This window comes from Bacillus rossius, chromosome 3 (assembly GCF_032445375.1).
Source record: "Bacillus rossius redtenbacheri isolate Brsri chromosome 3, Brsri_v3, whole genome shotgun sequence".
In the NCBI taxonomy this organism is placed as follows: Eukaryota; Metazoa; Arthropoda; class Insecta; order Phasmatodea; family Bacillidae; genus Bacillus; species Bacillus rossius.
The window spans coordinates 54644046-54665831 of NC_086332.1; the positions used below are offsets into that span (position 1 = coordinate 54644046).

Here is a 21786-nt window from a genome sequence, read left to right on the forward strand (position 1 = left end):
ATCTTGAACTTACAACATTGTTTACAATGCTAGGTACAGCTTATGCCGCCAGGGTTTGCTGAGCATCACTTGTCTCGCAGATTCTCGACGACTTTCCTATATCTACATACTACAATATTTTGTTGAATTTAGCTGGTTACCGATTTGATAGCAAACAAACGTAGCTTTATAAAGGTTTATCTAAATAAATAAAATTTTAAAGGTTCGTTTGTTAAAATTTTAAAACTCCGAAAGTTCTTCACCGATTGATTTGAGATTTTGACACGTTTGTATTCAAATACGTGCGTGTTTTTATATTATTATGTAACACCTGTAACAGGTAAAAAAAGATAAAAATAAAGATATATATGAAGGTTAGTGTGTTCGTCTTCTGTTTTGTAAATGTAAAGCTATATAGCTATAGGAAGATATAGACAGAGTGATAGAGATATGGAGAGAAGTGTAGAGAGTTATAGAAGATAAAGGGAGGGAGATATACAGATACATAGTGATAGAAGAAGAAAGAGCGAGATATATTTAGATATAGAGATATGTAGACCTATATAGGGATATATTGAGATATATATAATCATAGATACATAGATATAGAGAGAGATAAAGTGTAATGGATAAATTTTGGGAGATATGGATATATAGAGATATAAAGAGATTTATATATGTATATATAATTATATTGAGATTTCTATATGTAGGCCTATATATAGATATATAGTGAAATTTATAGTGGGCATACATATATAGATAGAGAGAGATGCTTTGCATGTCAGTACCTACTTAAAACAAATTACAAAAAAAATTGTAAGAGTCTTAGCAATGCATGCCGGGCATTAGCTAGTATGCTATAAGTTTAATATCTCAAAGGAGCTCACTGGGAAGAATCATAAAAATGCCATCATGTAGTGAGTGCTGCTAAACAAACATAATTACAACAAATCTGCAAGAAATTAGCATTAAACTTCATTGTAACCAAAAATTGTTTTGCTATACGGAAAGGAAAGGGAGGCGGAGGACGTTCTCATTTTGACTTGGAAGTAGCCTACTAACATGGGAATTATTGCACACGCCAACTCCCTTTCTTCTTACCGCCATGAGTTGTAGCTGTCGAGGTGTGGAGCCCACCACTCACGAGGATGCGCTCACCTCCCTCGTACCTGAGCACCTCGACCGGGGTCGAAATCGTGTCGTGTGGGCGGCCACCAGGTGTGCTGCATGGGAGTGGCCAGCATTGGTGGGAAACGGGAGAAGATGAAGGAAGCTTTAAGACTCTGTCTTGGATGGGCCTGGTTCTGGGTCGTCTCCCAAAATATGTTTTCAATATGTATGATACTGAAAATACATTTGTGGGCTATCTCAAAACCCTTAAAAGCTTTTTTTTAATCTGAAATTCTTAGATAAAAATTGCCACCTATGAAAGTTGTATCCTTAATCTACTTATTTTCATAATTATGTCCAAATACTTGTATATTCAGTGGTCATAAATTGAGCCATATACTAGTCGTTTAACCTGCTTAATGAAGTGCATTATTATTGAAGAAAAATATTGAGTGAAAAATACTATAGCGGTTTGGGGGGGGGGGGGGGGGGTGACGAATTTGCTTCTTCCCGATTACGACATTGAGCTACTGAACCGTCCCTATAGTTTATTTAATAACAATGTATGGGTATAAAAATCGTATTTAATTACCATAACCTAAACATCTTATTGTAATTTATTATAAGTCAGCTAGCACTAAAGAATCGTTTACCTCTATATGATTGTTGGCTAGTATAGCAGATTTCTTCAGATGGAATAAGAATACTTTATATTATTTACAAAGAAAATCATCACTATAGAAATTTATTTTAATAAATATACTATGCTACTTCTAAGCAAAAAATTCGTATATAATTTAAACCGGATATAAAGGAGTAATACTATATCTACCAATATATCTATAAGCTTATGAATAATTTCCTTAGATGCACTATGCCTTTCCATTCAAGATGGCGTCACTTTCAAATAAATGTGGCGGGAATGTGATACATTGCTTGTGCGTTCTGTGAGTCTACAAAAACGAGTCCTATCAGACGAAAAGCACATTGAATAGTGCGCTCCCTAGCAGCACTAAATATGGTGGTGCCCTCTGTTTATGAAATTTCAATGTGGTGCTACCTGCCAAACATCACTAGTACTTTATGACATACTTCAAAAGCATATGTTCCTTATTTATTTCTTCATTCTCCAAATGACCTGTTAGCCATTCGAACACACTCTGGTAGCTTAAGCTGGCATTCAATGTGGCGCTCAAAATGGCGGCCACCAGCAGACCGAAACAAGATGGAGGCTGATATCGCAATAGAATTTGAAAATAATCGAATTTTCGAAAAGTCGTTTTTCACGTCCAAGATGTCGGGCGTAAGCAGATCTGTAACGGTGTTCCAAGATAAAGGAAAGTTTTATAAAATACAAAATGGCGGGTCCAAGGTGGACCGGGTCCTAGGTGGTAGCGATGACTTGATCCAGGACCGGTGTAGCAGTTATCCCAGGTGTCCCAGGACCAGCTATTTTTACCTACTTTCATAAAATTGTGCCATGTGCATCGTCCACTATATGATAAGTCCACCAGCAGCATACAAATTTCCGCGTTATCGTTCGTGCAGATATAGAGGTCCATGAGTGTTCACATTCAGAATTGTTGTTGTGGAAGGAGAATAGCTTTTGTAGGCTATACGCTTTACCTTGATCAGCCATTCCAATAAATGGGACGCCATCAAGAAAATGTTTTTGGCAAACCTTCGTAGAGCAGTTGACAGTTGGTTGCAGCATTTACAGCGAAGCGAGGGTATTTGTATTCTAATCGTGGATCAGGAAAATGAGTTTTTTTTGTATGAACAAAGTTTGGTTCGGTTCGTATGTAAAAAGTTTCTGAAAACTATTAACTCGATATAAAAAGTTGAAACAAATTATTTTATTAAAACTAAACTGTCTCTCAATGTTTTAGATAAATATACTTAAAGTGTTAAATATTATAATTTATGTGTTTGTTTAAGTAAAACTCATTATAGTTACAAAAAAATACAATAAAAATTAATAATTATTTTTTTTATGGTCGATTTCACCGAAATAATATAAGGTTGGGGTAGTTTTCAAATATTTACAATAAAATGTCTGTAAATCGAAAAAAATGTTTTATACAACTATAATATGTCAGATATGTCGTTTTGTTTTGATTTAGAAAAGGAAAATCTATTTTTTGCATGAAATAAAAAAACTTACAATTGGCTTAAAAGTAATTTTACCCATCTACAAACATAAAAAAATGAAATAAACCTGAAAAATGGAAATTTGGCTTAATTAAGAAGTGTATGTCTCGTCAAAGAGTCAGATGCGTGTGATTATTTTGAGTCAGTTTTTGCTCCTGCAAATCTAGATGGCTTGGGGCTGATCACCATCTGAGCGAAACCTGTAAAAGATGCGAATGTCCTTTTACAAAACTAGCCCCCCCCCCCCCCCCTCAATAACTATCACCACATTAATGTTCTGTCAGCCAAAAAAGCAAGATTTAAATCCTTGTGAGGAAGATCCTGAGTTACTCAAGCACAGTTTTGTTCGTTCCTGTATAAATAAAGAGAAAATAATTTATTTAAAATTTTAAACCATATATGATTAAAACAAGAGATTTTTTCAACCCCAGTAACCAAAATCTCATATATATATATATATATATATAATTTAACATACTTTTCAATGTTTTTCTACAAAAAAATACAATTCATTCTAAGCTTTGCAGTTTCCACGATGTATTAATACATTTTCAAGTCGTTTAGAACTGTACTAAACGCGAATGAAGAGAACTATACAAAAAGTCTAATCATTAAGATTAACAATTTATAAAACTTTTAAAAACTTTTATCTTCTTTTTTTAGTAAAATGATTTTCACAGCTTAATTGTTAAGTCTTAGGCCTGGCAGGTTCTCGTCCATTTATCTCAGTAGCATAATACACCAAAATCATTTCATCATTCTTATGCTACACGTAACACTGTACAGACGAAACTCATTTTTTACGAAATTTTAGGTATTAGTTCGTTCTGTTAACTACATTAGATTCTTTCAGTGAATTCCTATGTGGTTGGTTTATTTACAAAATCTTAATTTAACATTTAAATTCAAATAGGTGTTTTTATATTGTTTAAACTTAGTTAATTCAATAATATATTATTTAAACATCTTTAACTATTAGAACGATTTCAATGAACATGAACATTTAATTCCTTTCTTTTCAAACCTAGTAATAAAATTAGCAAGTACGTTTTGCGTTATAAAGGCCTTCACACAGCTAATGTATTTATTATTAAAAGTGATAGGAATGTTTGCATTAATAGTGGCTAAACTTATATTCTAATTTTCAAACCGTAACACACTGTACTATGAAAATAAATTTAATTAAGTTAAAAATAAACAATAGTCTAATCGTATCTTTAATGTTTTATTATATTTATTTTTTTCTATTTTTTTTTTTGATATGTTAAAATACATTACTCAAACACAATTCTTAATTTACTTTTGTACTTGGTAGTCCAAAGTTGTTACAGGATGGAAAAAATACCGTATGTTTGCATTAACTATAGTAGTTATCAGTTTAATAATTTTTTAAAGCTAAGTACTGCAGTTTAGGAAATCTTGCCATTACTTTATAAAAATTTAATATTTTGACAGAAGTACATAAAACATACTTATTAGTCTCTCAAGTTCTCTTTGATATGACAACTGTAAACTTGGACTTTGGCAAAAACATTTAAATTTATATAATTAAAATAAAATGCTATCTTAGCCAAACAATAAAATAGAGAACATCAACTGAACAATTTTGGAAAAAAAGAAAACCTTTTTAAAAGCAACTTAAAATCTATGTCTCAAAATAAATAACTATGTTTTTTCTAAAGATGTTTGTTTTCTAATTAAAAAATTGAGAATTTTTTAAGATGTTCATCCAAATGTTCAAGTTTTTTAAGTTTCAATCTTATTATCTTCAAGTTATTTCATATTAGGATAGTTATTGCCCGTGCCATCCTGCATATACTTAGTCGAAATCTTGTTTCAGAGGAGGATATTAACTCCAACTTCCAGGGCACAGTACTCAAAGTGCGAACACGAAGGCAAATAGTAACTCCGTTCTTCAGGAATTCTAGGAGAGATGTATCCTAATATCCTCCTCTAATGACTTATGTACACAGTAAAAATTGGTTTATATTTTACTAGAAAAGTCTAAGGAAAATATTTGCCATTTAATTTTATTGTACGGATTCAAGTAAAATATTTTACATTTTATAACATATATCTGTGATACATGGACTAAACGTATTCACCAAAAACCGTGTTTGTAACATGGGAGACTACAAATTCTTATAATATAAATCTTAATATAAACTATTAGTTTTGTGTGAGGTACCTGCGCCTTATAATGCCTGGCTAAACATACAGGCCATAGACCACCATTTAGTTGGAAACAGTCTCATATTCACATGAAACGAAAGTCAATCTTTGATGTGTTCGTCGACTGATTTAAGTTAAACTCAAAACATGTCAGTGGACCACAGTAACCACAGATACCTCATTCCACAAAAATGAATTGCAGGCTGACACTATTGCATTTAAACTTTAATAAATGTTTTACTTAAAATATACGAAGAACATTCAGTTACAAATTATTAATGGACATCTCTAAATTTTATATATTTTTTAATATGAACTCAAAATAATGTTCTAGAACTATGACATTTTAATTTTTTTTAAGTTTAAATGTAAGCAATTTCTCTCCTTTCTCCCACGCAAACATTCAACATGTATTTACAATGAAACACGGAGACTCAGTTGTTCTCAACTCAACTTACTATACCCTGTTAAAAAATTTCACCTTAAAATTCACGAAGTTCACATATTACCAATTAACCAGGAATATTCGTTATTATACGGTTATCTTCATAAATTCAGGGGTACTGAAATTACTCCCTTTTAACGTGAACATAAATTGGAGTGCTAACAAAACATTCAATAACTGTTTAAGTTCACTATAAGAAACATACTTCTTTCACCAACGTGCATTCTCTGTTTACAAAAAAAAATTTACGTATCTAATTACGGCGTAGTTTCCACGAAGATACATATTTCTGGACCTAAGAAGTCTATAATTTTACAAGAGTTTTCTAATATAATTGTACTCAGGGCAGGGGAGGGGTGCCATTTTCCTCATTTTTAAAAGCGGGAGAAAATAAACCTGAACAAAAAGAATTTTCTGAAAAATTCACAAGCAGATTGTGTGTTGGTATTGCAACACTTTGATAAAAAAAAAAAAAAAAACAGACTACGAAATAGATACACTGGTCAACCATGAGATGCCATCAAGACCATCTTCCGCCTTAAAGGAGTTGAATTCCGAAAAATTCTCCCTTTTCACTTCCGTTTGTAGCTGCATACATCGTTGCTTAGTTGCAGAGGAACTTCTCACAGCATTGCGAGGATCTCCTAGGGAATATATATTGGTGAAGCTAATAACAACAAATTATAACATGTTGTGTGCTTGCGTGCGCGTGTGGGGGGGTGGTTTTAAGGCGTGGCGTTGGCAAGGGAGGAGGGTAGGGCTGCTGCGTCGCGCCTACCCCGGTCAGTAGTAGTCGTCGCCGTAGCCGTAGAAGAGGCGCGCGGCGACCGCGCTGCCCGACCAGGGGTCGTAGGGGCGCGCGTCCTTGCTGTATAGCGGGTGCTCGACGGCCGCCTCGCGGAACCACTGGTCCAGCACGTGGCGCGGCAGCTCGTAGTGCTTCCTCTGGTGCGCCGGGGGCCTCGCCGCCCCGGGTCGCAGCGACGGCGGCGGCGGCGGCGGCGGCGTGGTCGGCGCGGCGGCCCCGCGCGCCCACAGGCAGCCGAGCAGCGCCAGCACGCAGCCGAGCGCCGGGAGCCCCATCCTTCCCGAACCTTGCGCGAGGTCCTTCCTGAGCCCGCGGCGCCGACGGGGCGCGTCTTTATCGCCCGCGCGGCCGTCGTAACCGACACCCGCGGGTCGCGCTTCGCCCGCGGACAATGGACTTGTCGCATGAGCGGCGTTAGGCACCGTGCAAGATGGATGCGTTACTCATCTCCTCGCCTTCATGTTCACGGCGGAGAATTGTGAAACGTTTACGACCTTGGCAATCCTCGACGACGACAATTTAATTTTTTATGACCTCCGTTGGTTTTACTGACTGTTGTTGTAAGGCACGAAGCGTTACTAAATTCCATCTGTTATTTCATGCAAGATACAGGATGATTTGTCGATAAAATTCTGGTTTTTCAGTTTGCATTATGTTTTGCGATTAAGAAATAATAATATTTGGTTTCGGAAAAAGTTTAACATTTCAAGTAAAAACATTATATATATATATATATATAAATATATATCTTATATATAAAATTCTCGTGTCACAGTGTTAGTTATCATACTCCTCTGAAACTGCTTGACCGATTTTTATCAAATTTTGTATGCATAGTCAGTAGGTCTGAGAATCGGCTACTATCTATTTTCCATACCCCTAAGTGATAAGGGTTGTCCACCCCAAACATTATTTTTTTAAATTTTTGACAATAATTTTTGTTTTATTTTTTTTATAATGTGACATTAAAACATACATACAACCCTAAATTTTCTACCTTCTATCACCAACCCCTAATTTTTAATAGAATTTTATATTTTTGAACCCCCGTCGATAGCTGATCAATTAACACTTGACCAACCTTCCCCGCCTACAGCGAGCTCATTACCTGGATTAACACATAGACCCCATATGAATATGAAATTCCATCCCTAAGGGAGTGAAAAAGTGATAATTTCATTTTATAACAGAAAAAATCATAGGTCATAGACATACAAATAGTGAGTGAGTGTCATTTCTTTATGTCTGCCACACGATCATACACATAGTAAGTCTGGCAAATTCATATTTTTCTCCTTGGTGAGACCAGCCCGCTTAGTGGAGCTCACAGCGGCTAGCAAAATAAAGGCGCTCATAACAGTTTTGTTCTTAACTTCGTCAATAGATAGAGTTAGTTGCCTTGAATTTTAAACACGCCATCATTTTATGCGTTTGTCATGTCTTTAATTTTCGTTTGTTTGTGCCGTATGCGTTCCTATACCATTCATCCAATTGCGATGAAATTTTGGTGAGTTGTTATGCGCATGCCCGTGAATGTTTCTGAGACGGTATAACTATTTTGCAATAGTTGGAGCACAAATCGTTTTAAAAAATGTGTTTATTTCATATTATATAGCAGAACTTCATCTGTTTTTGTTGTATAAGTGCGCACGCATGACACAATTTATTTAAATATAAAAGAGAGACAGAGATAGAATTATATATATAGAGTGAGATAGAGAGGGACAGAGAGATAAGTTGAGATAGAGCGAGGTATAGAGAATGAAATGGGTTAGATAAAGAGATATATAGATGTATAGAGCTATATAGAGATTTATATATAGATGAGATAGAGATAGTGTGAGGTATATATGTAAATATGTATATATATAGAGATAAATAGAGATAGAGAGATGCATAGATATATAAAGATGTAGATAGAGATAAATATATGTTTAGAGAGATGGATAGATGATTTGTATATGTGTAACTACTTCAAACATATTACAAAACAAAACAGAATGAGGCATTGCAATGCATGCTGAGCATTAGCTAGATAATGGAATATTTTCAATATTAGTAATCTCTTATTTTTAAGCTTTTTTCTATAGTGCTTTATAGAGTCTAGACAACATACAGACCACCAATTTATATATATATATAGGTAAATAACTATACACTGGCAGAACTTCTGTCGGGATCTGAAAGTGATATAAATTATTTTGCACACTTGACATTCAAATTAAGAAGACAATTACTAACTACATCTGATTTCGAAAAAGGTATCCTCACACCCTGTGTGCAGCCCGGGCAACACCGGGACTGCAGCTAGAAATTCCCCAGAAATAATTTATATGGCAAAAAAATGATTGTAGTGTCAGCTAGTATATATATATTATCTATTTATATTTATATATACATCCAATAAAACCTATATATCCTTCAGCGTTTCTTTGAAAAAAATTCAAATTTTATGATTTTTAAATAATAATTATTTGAAGTAAAACATTGTAACAACCAGTAGAGTTAGTCAAGGCGATGCCGTCATCAGAATGTAATGAAAAGTAGCCTAGCATGTAACTCATAGGTGCGTGGCCGCCATGCGCATTAAAAAGTGTTACGTTACAGGCTTGTTGTAGTTATACGTCAGCTAACTAACGGCACTGCAAGCAGCAGCGCTGCTGCCATCTGTGTTTTCAGTGATTATATTGATAACTAAAATATGATACATAAGTTCACGTTTCAAGGCGCTTCAGTGTTAACGCTGGTGTAGTACAAGTACAGATTCTCTACAAGTAGGCTAATGTGTTTTCAAAGTTGAAATAAGGCTGAAAGTTGAGTTCTTAGTGGTGTATAAAGGTTTCTGAATAATGCGTGCAAAGTGCAATTGATGTATCCGCAGCCACAATACCTCGCGACACATGGAGTTAGGAATTGTCAGAAGACGACATTATTTGACGTAAATAAAGTTTATTTTTTTAACGCCATTTTGTTTTGACCCAAAACTTTGCGGAAATGGTTTTCCACCGTATCTGATGATTGTAAGTGAGCATTAATTATAATATCTGTCATCAAACATTCACTTTTAATTTTAAAAAAATATTAATAATTTAAGGCTATTCCCAAATGCAAAAAATTAACTTCAACCAAAACTTTGGGCGTTTAACAAATATGGCGCAACAATTAGCTGAGAAAAAGGCTTCACCCAGTTGCTATGTAATCATGCAGACGTGGCCACCCCCTGTCGCTACACTAAGATTCTCGCCATAGAAGTGCAAGTGTAACAAACATGACACCATATAGCAATGTATTTTCACCTCAATATTTTTAATTGTTGTACTTTCCGTTACGCTTCGACTTAAGTGCCGGCTGTAGCCAAATTTCACTTCAACTGAGGGTTTTATCGAGGCATTCTCGTTTATTCCACCCATTCATTCCGTCAATGATTCATTCTGATATCATCACCTCCCATTGTCCTTAAGAACCACTATGTTGTGAATCGTTCTCTCGTTGGCGGTGGCTAGAAAGTGATCCTTGAATAGTTGTTTCCCGGAAACACTGAATGGTTAATATCCATTGAAGTGAGAACTAGGGAGTTAGTGTGTGCAATTATTTACATTTTCATAATTTGTGTCAAAATGAGAACGTCCCTCCCCCCTTTTTTTTCTAAATATATGTATACTATCCTATTTTTTTTTTTTTTAGTTTTTATTGTTCCTGATTACATTTTTAAGATTCTATCTAGAGAGCTCCTTTAAAGCTATTAACAAAACTTCTTACATATTAGCATTTATACATCTACGATTGTTTTTTTTTTCTATCCAGTTGTTAACCAAATATTTTCAACTTCAGAAGTTAATACCAACTTCATACACTATAATCTCCCTCTTTTTTTCCCTGTTTACACACAGCATAATAGGAGCTAATTTTACCCGAAATAAGGTCAAATAGGAAATGGTAGAAATCAAATTGTTGATATTTATTAACGTCGTGTAATTGTTCACTGAGGTGTAAAGCATCGAGCTCTAACAAGACTGCAGTGGGCTCCGAACCAGCGGGATACCGACTCTGTAGTCATACATTTGGTGTCTTTCTAAGGTTTTGGGATCGAACCCACGACCATAGCCTATCTTAAAATTGCTCTCATAAAAGAGAAAGCAAATTTTGGCGAAGCGTTACACTGGTGGAGCTTATAACACTAGTAAGCGCTCTCTCCCGCAATAAATATCACTGGCAGGTGGTAAACCAATTTTGACAGTAGAATGCTTACACGCTGAAGATTATTCGAATAAAAAAGTTTTTTTTTTAAATTTTTAATGACTTTTCAACTAAATGAGTATAACATAATTTGCTGCTGAAAAATTATTGAATGGGATTATTATATCGTAAAACTCTAATCAAGCGTTTTATTTAAGCACGTGAAAGCTTTTTGTACGAAACATAATCCGTCAAACTGTGATTACAATATTTATTATAGGCTTGCCTCGGGTATTCCATATTCAAATGAAATTTCACGCATGAAAAGCCGTATCATCACGGCTGGTTTTTTCCGAGTAAATAGGACGTAACGAGGGCTTTGTACGAAGTAATTTCAAACAATCGTCCGTAGTAATTGGAAAGGCGAAGCATTTATTTAAACACATTTGACTGAAAGACTTTAAAATACCAAAGTCCCTTCATGTTTCAAAAATGAATTGTATCGATTTTTTGACACAAATGGAAAACCTTGAAAAGTATTTTTCCTTTTGTATTAAATAACATTAGTTCCATATTGAGTTCATTCGTGTTTCATAAAGTGGTTGTTAAATATTGCGGTTTGATTCCCATTCGGGTTCGAAACATTTTTAAAAGTGAACAATTTTTTTTTAATATGTTCCATAACAAGATGTTGAGGTCACAGTTTAGCCTTTATACGGGTTAATTGTTTTTGTTATTTTCGAGAAATCACGCTTAAATGTGATAAACGATCGTGGCAACGTTTTTATGAAACTCCATAGTTGAGTTGGTACCCAGTTTATTTTAAGCTTTTGAATTTATAGTGCAGTTAAAAACATTATTCCATTTTAGGTATTTTAAACTCGACTACACACGGTGTTTGAAAATAGGAGTATTTTATGGTATCAATACAGTTTGTTAAAAGTCGCAAAAATAATTATCTACGGGCTCTGAGCGGGGATAGAAGCTCTTTTCACACTGAACATAGTTAACTATTTAACATATACAACAAACCAGAACGGTTGTGCATAGCTTCAAGATAAGTACGCCATGTGACAACTATTTTTTTGGCTGTAACAGTAGAAAATGTTACAGCGAAATTTTTATTATTAATCGATATTCCTAATGATCTTAGCTTTTTCACCTTCGTAATCAGTGGGTAGTACTCTCTGTCTTGCAAAACATAGACTCGCACTGCTTATTCGTCAATTATAATGGTCAGTTTCTTGTAGTCTGTTGGCGGTAGTTTAAATAGTAATATAGGTTCATAAACTATTGTAATAAATGTAGCTCTACGAAAAATTATTAAATATAATATTTACAGAGAATTTAACTTTCTGTATTAATTGCCTGGTTTTGAATTCAACGTATTTTTTATTTTAATGAAATTATATTTTGTACATGGGAATGATTTTGAACATTTCCTACTAGGATTTACACAATAAGGAAAACATAAGGTTTTGCTATTATCATTGAACTTTCGAAATATTGCAGTCTATAGGACTGTGACTTTCGAAAAATTTCTACATTGTTTGATTTTGTTTTATGATGAATTAAATTTTATTTGTAATAAAAAGTAGCTTTTCTTTAAAAATGTATAATTTTTGAAAATGTACGTAATAAAAATTCCTTATCAAATAAAAATTGGCAATACTCACGTGTACAAAAATATACTTACCGGTCGCTTTTATGTGGACCACCCAGTATGGGCTTAATGTCTTTCTTTGAAGTACCATTTTTGAAAATGGTAACTTAACGAACGGAAAGCTGCAATTTGGACATAGCTGCAAAAACAGAAGTAAGGTATTCATGTTGCTTATGGAATAATTTTTCTGTGTTTATTTTATTTTTTTGGGAGATGGTAATAACATTAAATGTTTTTTTTTTAAATTGCATCACCAATCAAGAATATTATAAAAAATTAAATATTTGTTTTTAAGATTTAGTTACGTAGTTCAATAAAAGTAATAATTGTTTTTGCGTCTGCTATTTCCAACATTGTGAACAGTTTTTTGTCAATTAAAAAAACTGTGAGCGATTCTCTCAGTACTCGCAAGTGATGTGTACACATCAAACCTAGGTAACCAGCAAATTCGTGTGTTCTCATGTTGAATAATGCCAATAAACTTATAATATGAAACTCGGACATAAAATTTAAAGTATAATTCTTAAAAAACATGTCGAGCGTGATAAATAAAATAGTCACTTTTCAAGTACATACTTAAATTTTAGACACGACCGCAAACACTCGCTTTCTGCGCCCGTCGCTAGAATTCACTTCCAGAATCGTAATTTTGCTTGCCACCATCATGCACAGACACGACACCAACAAGACCCCGATAAAAAACTTAAAAAATATCAAACCCCGGCTTTGGACCTGATTTTCTACAAGGAATTTTATTAAAATACTGACCACCTTGCTAAAATTCACTAAATAGTTAATACGTTAAAGTTCCCGTACACGTAAGATGTTATACTTGTATGGCATTACTAAAATATTAACCTGATACTTTTTAAAACACATAATATAACACTAAGGGCATGTTTATAACTATATTTGTTTTTGCCGAAACGACTGAAATTAGTCTGTTTTCAAATGATTTAACACAATTATTATATAATATTATAATGCTATTAAAAATTAAAATAAAAACCTAACGAGATTTAAACCACGTCAGTTGAGTTTTACAAGCGCGCGTTCAAGCATTGCGCTAATGAGATTATTGGGGCACGGGAAGGAGGCTATGTATTATCAACAGTGTAATGCCAGTTTACTTAGTTAATATAAAACTTGGGATTACTTTTTACTCTGACAATTATGTTTACTAAATATACTCCAGGGTAGTTTCACTATCATATTGTTTTATTTGACACACCATTACGTTTGGTATATACCGTAATGTTTACGAAAGTGATTATATACCGGTTTATGTTGCTGCACGTGTGTCCGCCATATTTGTGTCGCATTTGCGTTTATCGACTTCCGTTACATTTTCACGGAATTACTCCTACTAAATGCTGTACACACATAGCTAAGATCTTTTTATCACAAAAATATATTACAGTGGTAATGATGTATCACGTTATAAAAGCTTTGGGCTATGAAAAACAAAATTTGTAGCATTATATATGTTTTCAATGTTATCTTGCTGGATAAACGTTTTAGGTATATTAAATTCGAAAGTTTTTACAAAATTGTTTTCGTGTTGATTATTTTACTACTAGCTAATAACCCGCGGCTTCGCTTGAACAATTTCTGAGTATTGCTAAAATCTTACCATTACAAAAAGTTATTTAAAAAATTCCAAACATTTTTACTGGTTGAATAGACTAAATAAATTATGAGATGCATAAAATATTTATTTCATAACATAACTGATTAAGAATGATATTTTTTGATGAGTCGTGAGTACGCCCTTTTTAAATATAGATTAACTATTTGATTTTAAAACTTCTGTTTCAGAGAGTTGGAACATATCTTTTATCTTGATGAAATCACAATCAGAAAAAAATTTAAATTCATAAACTCGCGTCTAAATTATTTTATCCAAGTTTGTGTCATTATTTACACTAAAACATTCATTTACAATGATTAGAATTTTTTTTAGAATTATTAAATAATTCCACCTTATTACAAATGCCTGCCATTTTTTAAAAATAATAGATAGAATCACAACTATATTTGAAAAATCAAATACATATCAAAATTTTACTATAAAACATTTTAGCTGAATCATAGTTTACTTAGCATTACTTATAAAAAAAATCCCTAAATTGTTTACCCTCACCTCTTTTCCCACTGGAATTTCAATGTAAAAATTAAGAACAAATAAAAATGGCAATATCTTCTACCCAAACAAGAATAAAACTCAACCCTTTTATTTCTTTTAACCGCAGATGTGAACTCCAAAACCAATATAATAATTTTATATTTATATTGAGTTCAAATTATTTTGCCAAAAACGATTAAATAGATTCCATATTTTTTTAAAAAAATAATATTAACCCTAGTTACAACTTAAGAGATGATATTTCCGAAAATTGAATAAAAGAATGTATTTGAAGGTGTGTTTATTAAACATTTACTATTCTTAAATTAAGTTTGATTTGGTCAAAATGTATAAGTTTTTAATGTTAAAACACTATTTTCGAAATTTAACATTTTAAAAAGTAGAATTTTATCATGATGTAAGAAAGAATTGGTAGATGTTCAATATCTATAAATAATACCTGATAGCTTACATTCCGCTGATTAGCTTCAGAGATATAACATTTCAATCAAATAAACCAACTACCTTTAAACCCCTTTAGGTCAAATATAGAAAAATGGCACAGGTTTAAACTAATATTAAATCATAATTTTTACCTCATTATTGCTCAGTTTTTTTACCTACATTTCAATTTTCTTGGATATATGCTTTTTTTCCTTAGGGTCGAATATCATACAAAATTTAAATAACTCTGCATAATTATTTAACGTTAAATTATGCTAAGCTTCTTACATCCATCTTTATTTGTAATGGAGCTATGAAATTTTTATGATAAAACATGGCTTACTCCCTTTTCGCTCCCTTAAAAGACGAAATCCGGAAATATTGAAAGAAAAAATACAATTCATAACTTTATGTTTTTTGTTCATTATTAATTTCTAACCCTTAGATCAAGTTATATAGGAAATATGCATTTTTTTTTTTTACTTTGACGTTACCCCTGTATACCTCTTAGGGGATAAATCTCGCAATTAATTAAAATAATAGTTTTTAGTTTATTATATGACCATTTAATTAATATAAAACTAAATTAGTTTCGGAAGTACGATTTTTTTAAATAAATGAATATCACCCCGTTTTCATCCTATTTAAAACTAATTTTTATAAACGCAAAAAATAATCCTTACATAACTTTAGATGCAGTTTTTTTAGTATCTTATTTCTAGTTCTAATTGAATTGGAAATGTTCTATTATTTTTTGTTTAAAAAATACACCTACCCATTTTACCAACCTTAAAGTTTGAATGAAGAAAAATGGTATAACAGTGGTTGGTAATTTTCGTATGTGTATTATTGGTAGAAAAAATATTTTTCAATACTTAAAAATTTTAATTCGGAGATATGAATATTAATCATAATATACTTATAAATTTTTCATTTATTACGGGTTAATTTCCGCAAAATAAAATAACTGTGGTTAGAAGTTTTATGTTTTTTATTTGTACCCAATATCACTTAATACGCATTATTTAATTTGGATGTATAATAACAAATCTTAAAAACATACTGCTCCTATTTCACACCTTAAGAGTTTAATTTCACAAAATATAAAAATTTTGATTAGTAATTCTCGTATGTTTGTTATTGTACCCAAAATCATTACTACGCTTAATTAAGTTACGAGATTTAAATAGTAATCTTAAAAAGATAATTCTTTTTTACACCTTAAGGGTTGAATTTTGCATAATGTAAAATTTTTGGTTGGTATTTTTCGTGTGTTTAGTATTGGTACCCAATAACATTTATTACATTTAATTAAATTCGGAAATAAAATTATTAATCTTTAAAATGTTCTGACCCATTTTTCACGCCTTAGGGGTTAAATTTATAGTTTCTAAACTAGCCAAAGGCATTTTAATGAAAGAAAAACTTCATCAAAATCCGTTCATTAATTTTCGATTGATTCTCGAACAAATAGACGAACAGACAAACTGACAAAAATTTTAGTTCTCAATAATGTAAATAGCCATTTGATATAATTTTTTTTTTCATTATTTGATCAAAAGTGTAGACTTATTGCCTAGAACAGTTTTATTGTTTGTATAGATTACTATGTGTTTAGTTATTTAAAAATGCTAACTTTTGTAAATAAAAACTGAACTAATAAATGGATACACAAAACACTCTTAGATTACAGATAAAAACAGAATTAAATTTAATGTATGCAGTGCTCTGATGTCTGTATGACATGCTCAACGCGCAGTTGCTCTTCACTGCCATAGCAGTTATTTAAACTCTTATTTATACGAAACGGAACATCACCAGATCAGAGAGATTTTTTTTTCAAATCGACATAACGCAGATAATTCTATAGCAAATGATTCCTTTGTTTCTTTCACCTTTTCACTGGCCTTGAACACAAACAAACAGAAATTACATCCTTCCATTGTTTGTTGCGAAGGCTGATAGTACAGTACGTAATTAGTTAAAGGAAAGAGGTTTGCTGTTTGAAAACTTTCAAAACTGCCTATTGTAAAAGTTAATTACAGCTTTTCGAACAGCGTGATAAAAAAAAAGTTTTTTTTTTTCAGTTGGTGTTATTGACATGCATATGAAAAAATCTCAGAATTATTAAATGTTAGATTTCAAACAATATTAGATAAAAAATTGAGAATTTAATTTTACAATTACCTTAAATTAATAGTTACGTTTATATCTGTGTATTTAGACATTTGAAAATGTATTTTTATGTGTAATCCTACGCAAATGCATTTTTCTGTTTTGTTTTTTATGTGATAGGTGTTTATTTTCAGAATTTTACAATAGCTTTTAATGTATATATGTTTGCTAACCAAGTCCTCAAAACACTTCCCAGAAAGGCTACCCAGCCAGGAGGGGGAAATTTTTACTGACCGAAAAGTTCGTCAGTTCCCACCTTTTTAATTTTTTTGATTGTACATTTGTGTTAATTAAAAAGGAACCAGAATTTATTTTCCTGTTTTATGATGTTTTATATAGTGTTCTAATAAAACAAACATGTATACAAATCAAGATTAAGTTGTTACGGATTGTAACACAGAACACCACTAAAATAATGTTCACGTCTTTCCTTTTGACAGATACGAAATGGCTGAAACGTATTTTTTCTCAGCCCATACAATCCTAAACTTATACTTATCCTGCTTTAATATGTGAATATAAGTCTACTGGTGAGCTTCATCTAAATTTATCAATTTCCCTTCACTGTTTCCTTTTTTGCAAGCCTTTAACAAAAATGTATATAAAATATGTGAACTTGAAACAGTGCACGATGACGCACGGTGTTATATTTTCTTTTTTCGGCTGAAATTTCAAATGTGGGAAATACTAGATCTGGCACCGCAAGTGATATAGTAGTATTCGGGAACTAATTACGTACATTAATAGTGGGACAGAATGTTTTAAATAAGTACACTAAAATTGTATGTTAACTTTGCAAACATTTCACTGTGAAGCTTTTCATAATTTTATATAAATTAAGATAGAATGTTAGCACTGGTCAAGTTTCGTACTATCTTATTTATATCATTGGATTTAAAATCTTGTTAAGACAATCTACCTTTGTATTATGTCGTGATCGTTTTAGAGTACATTGTCTTCCTTTCATTTCTGAAACTGAAAGAATGTTCATGTTACATGTAAATATCCTTTATTTTACGATGACAAGAGTATTTAAATTACGTTAATTTGTTTGCTAGAAAGTCCAACAACTTAAAAAATTTATTTAAAAAAAAAAAGAATGATATTTCCCCCCATAATTTGCAACAATCATGTGAACTCTACAACTATGTAAGCCATCTATGTTTTCATGTGATATTTAAAAGTTAGCTAAAATAAATAAACTTTCCTGTATTATTAAATTAATTTCAATATTCATTTCCTAAAACTTTGAAGGTAATAGTTTAAAATTTCTTTGAAATTGTTGTAATTCATTGATTATTTTTACTGTCGAATAGACTGTGAATATTTCAATTGCATTTCATGTATCATTCTTTTTAAAATTTTAAATCGTTGCAGTAACTTTCCATTTAACATTTAATTCTCTTTAAATAATATGATCGCCTTAAAAACATGCAATAGTTTATATGTTAATAACAATTCAAGCTTAGAAAATAAACGGTATGCAAGTATTTTGCCATATAAAAATATTTGTTGTATGGATACTTTTTGTCACAATAAAAATAATAATAATAATAATAATAATTACAACAATATTCATGTTTAAATTCAAATTTCCATCTATATTCTGGAGTCCTGAAAATTAATTTCATCACTTAATGTAACTAAGGCACTTATCGAAAGGTTTTGAAAAAAAAATTCCTTTACTAGCATCTTTATCATGACAACCGGTTATTCTTGTTAGGTAAAACCTATTTTTAAACTTTTTTCTTCATTCATTATATTTTTTGAATAAGATGGTTTGAAGACATAACATATATAAAATCCATAAACGTATAGACATTTATTGAACCGAAGTTATTTCCTCATATTTCTGTTGATAAAAGTAGATGAACTTTCTCTAATAAATTGCACGCGACAAGCACATAGGATTGTCATTTTATTTTGTATTTTCTTCACCCAAATTATGTAACTAGATATTTATCTGGGAAATGTTAGGCGTTGCGTCATTTTTGAGCCCGTGGCACACGACGCGTGACCGCCGGCTCCCCCACGACGCTCAGTGACAGAGTGCACGTACGGTGTATTGTGAGCGTTTTTATAAAAGGTTTCAAGAGCTATTGTTTGTGGAGGGATCTAATTACTTTAACTTTAACAACGAACAGTATTTGCAATTAGCGTGCATGAAAGTATCGAGGAAATTTTCTCAAGAAACAGTTTTCTGTTTGTTAGGAAAAACTGTTTAGTATTGAAAATGTATCGTCCGAAAAATAAATGCTTACGTCAACTTGCAAGTAAACAACCGCTCTCAGGAGATCAAGGCTATAAAAGTAGTAATTATTAAACAAAATGTACTACAAATAATTGTAAATTCAAGGCTGCAAGAAAATTTGGCATTTCTAAGTGTCACGACAGGTTTCCTTACTTTAATAACACAGGTCTGCGAAAAAAATATTTTTTAAGTTTTTTTGTTAAATGGTTAATATTTGTTTTAATTGTCTTAAAAGTAATAGAAAACGGTATTCATATGCTATATACCACGTCACATTTATCAGATTTAGATGATATAGTATTTGAATACGAAAAATAACAAAACATATATTTAATAAAATGAATGAGAATCATTTTAACTATTTTATTAAATTTATTGAGTCTATAGCTATTAAAATACAACATTAAGGTAAACATGAAGAAAACTATGAATAAAAACGTTTTCTTTACGAAAAGAAGCTGCGTTTTGTTGGTTTTCGTTTATGATTTTTTATTTCGTCTCTGTGTATCATCCAGCAATAGTCCGTCATCATATTAACTTCCCAACGGCCTTGATATCGTCTTTCGATCTCTTTTATGTCCTGATGAAACCGTTCACCTTGTTCTTCACTGTAGTTGCCTAGATTTTTTGGGAAACAATCAATGTGAGACTTAAAAAATTGAATTTTCAGACTCATATTACAGCCTAAATTTTTATAGGCGTTTAACATTTCCTGGACAATATTTTTATACGCAGGATCTTTTGTGTTGCCTAGAAACGTAGATAAGACATTTTTAAAGCCATGCCAGGCATTTCATTCCAAAGTTGTTATCACTTTTTCAAATTCTGTATCCCTAATCAGTTTTCTGATATCAGGTCCCGTAAATAATCCCTCTTTGAACATCGCATCAGATAAGCTAGGGAAACATGAGCAAAGATACTTGAAAGTATTTCCATCTTGCGGTAATGCCTTTACGAACTGTTTGATCTAACCAAGTTTGATGTGAAGTGGTGGAAGCAATATTTTTTCGGGATCCATCAAGCTCGGATTGATGACATTTTCTACTCCAACTTTCAATTCCATTCTAATTTTCCAATCAGTTTTTTTCCAATATAAATTTCTTGATCTACTGTCCCATTCACAAATATAACAGGATAATTTTGTGTAGCCTTGCTGTTGACCAAGAAGCATGCATATAATATTTAAGTCACCGCAAACTAACCATATTTTGTGTTCGGTGTATTTTATTTTCTCCAAAACATTTTTCAAATTTTCGTAAGTTTCTTTAAGATAAACTAAATGAGCTACAGGTATCGATGCAAATTTATTGGCGATATGCAAAAGGACAGCCTTTAAGCTTCTTTTTGAAGAATCTATAAAGAGTCGCTTTTCTTGTTTATTGTATTCGATATTGAATTTTTGTACTAAACCGCCAATATCACAGCAGAATACTAAATTATCCTCTTTCTTAAAATGCTCCACAAATTCTTGTTCTCTGCTTCGATACCAGTAAAATGTAGTTGCAGCATCTAATAAATTGTTTTCTTTTAGTCGAGAACCGAGAAGTTCTGCAGCGTCCTTAGGTAATTCAAGATCCCGTACCAAATCATTCAGTTCTTGCTGTTTTAAAGGTCGAGGGTCATTTGTAGGGTGAAAAATTTCACCACTGCTTTGCAGATGATCACTTTATTCTGAGTTTTGTGATAAAGGTGTTTCGAAGCTGTTAGTGTTATAATTAACTGGTATGGGTAATTTATATCCTGTTACTTTAGTCAAACAAAAATAACAATAATCTGTATGATTTTTTTGTTCCCACCCCAACATAGGAATACCAGATGACAATGATTTTTATTTACCGTTAGTCCACTGTCTTAACACTTCAACACATAGCCGGCATACTGTATGCGGAACCCACTGTTTCTCTTGGTAACATAAACTCATTCCGAAGTAAGCATAATAAGCATTTTTTTACAAAGTCTATTATTTTTAATCTTTGCTTAACTATATTGTCCCCAAATATAGAAAAATACATTTGGATTGTTTTTGCAACTCCGAGGAGACATAGTTACAGATTTAATAAAACAATCATTTTTACACTTTTTTTGCAGTTTAAACCACTATGATTAGTCAGACTACATAATTTTTTTTATATTTTTTCTCACAGGAGAAAGGCAGGTTAGTAACAATAGACTATAGGTTGGTCGGTCATAGAGTATAGAATAGAAATATAGATCATTGAATCAATTTAAAAAAAAAAAAAGAAATTACCGATCTAACGAATTATTATATATTTATCTATATGCA

The 21786-nt window shown here is 32.1% G+C and overlaps 1 protein-coding gene across 1 annotated transcript in view; it reads left to right on the forward strand.

The window, feature by feature from the left end:
• LOC134530706 (uncharacterized) overlaps window positions 1-21786 on the forward strand; it is a 466998-nt gene that overhangs the window by 438647 nt on the left and 6565 nt on the right. The gene's annotated exons all lie outside the window — the stretch shown is intronic.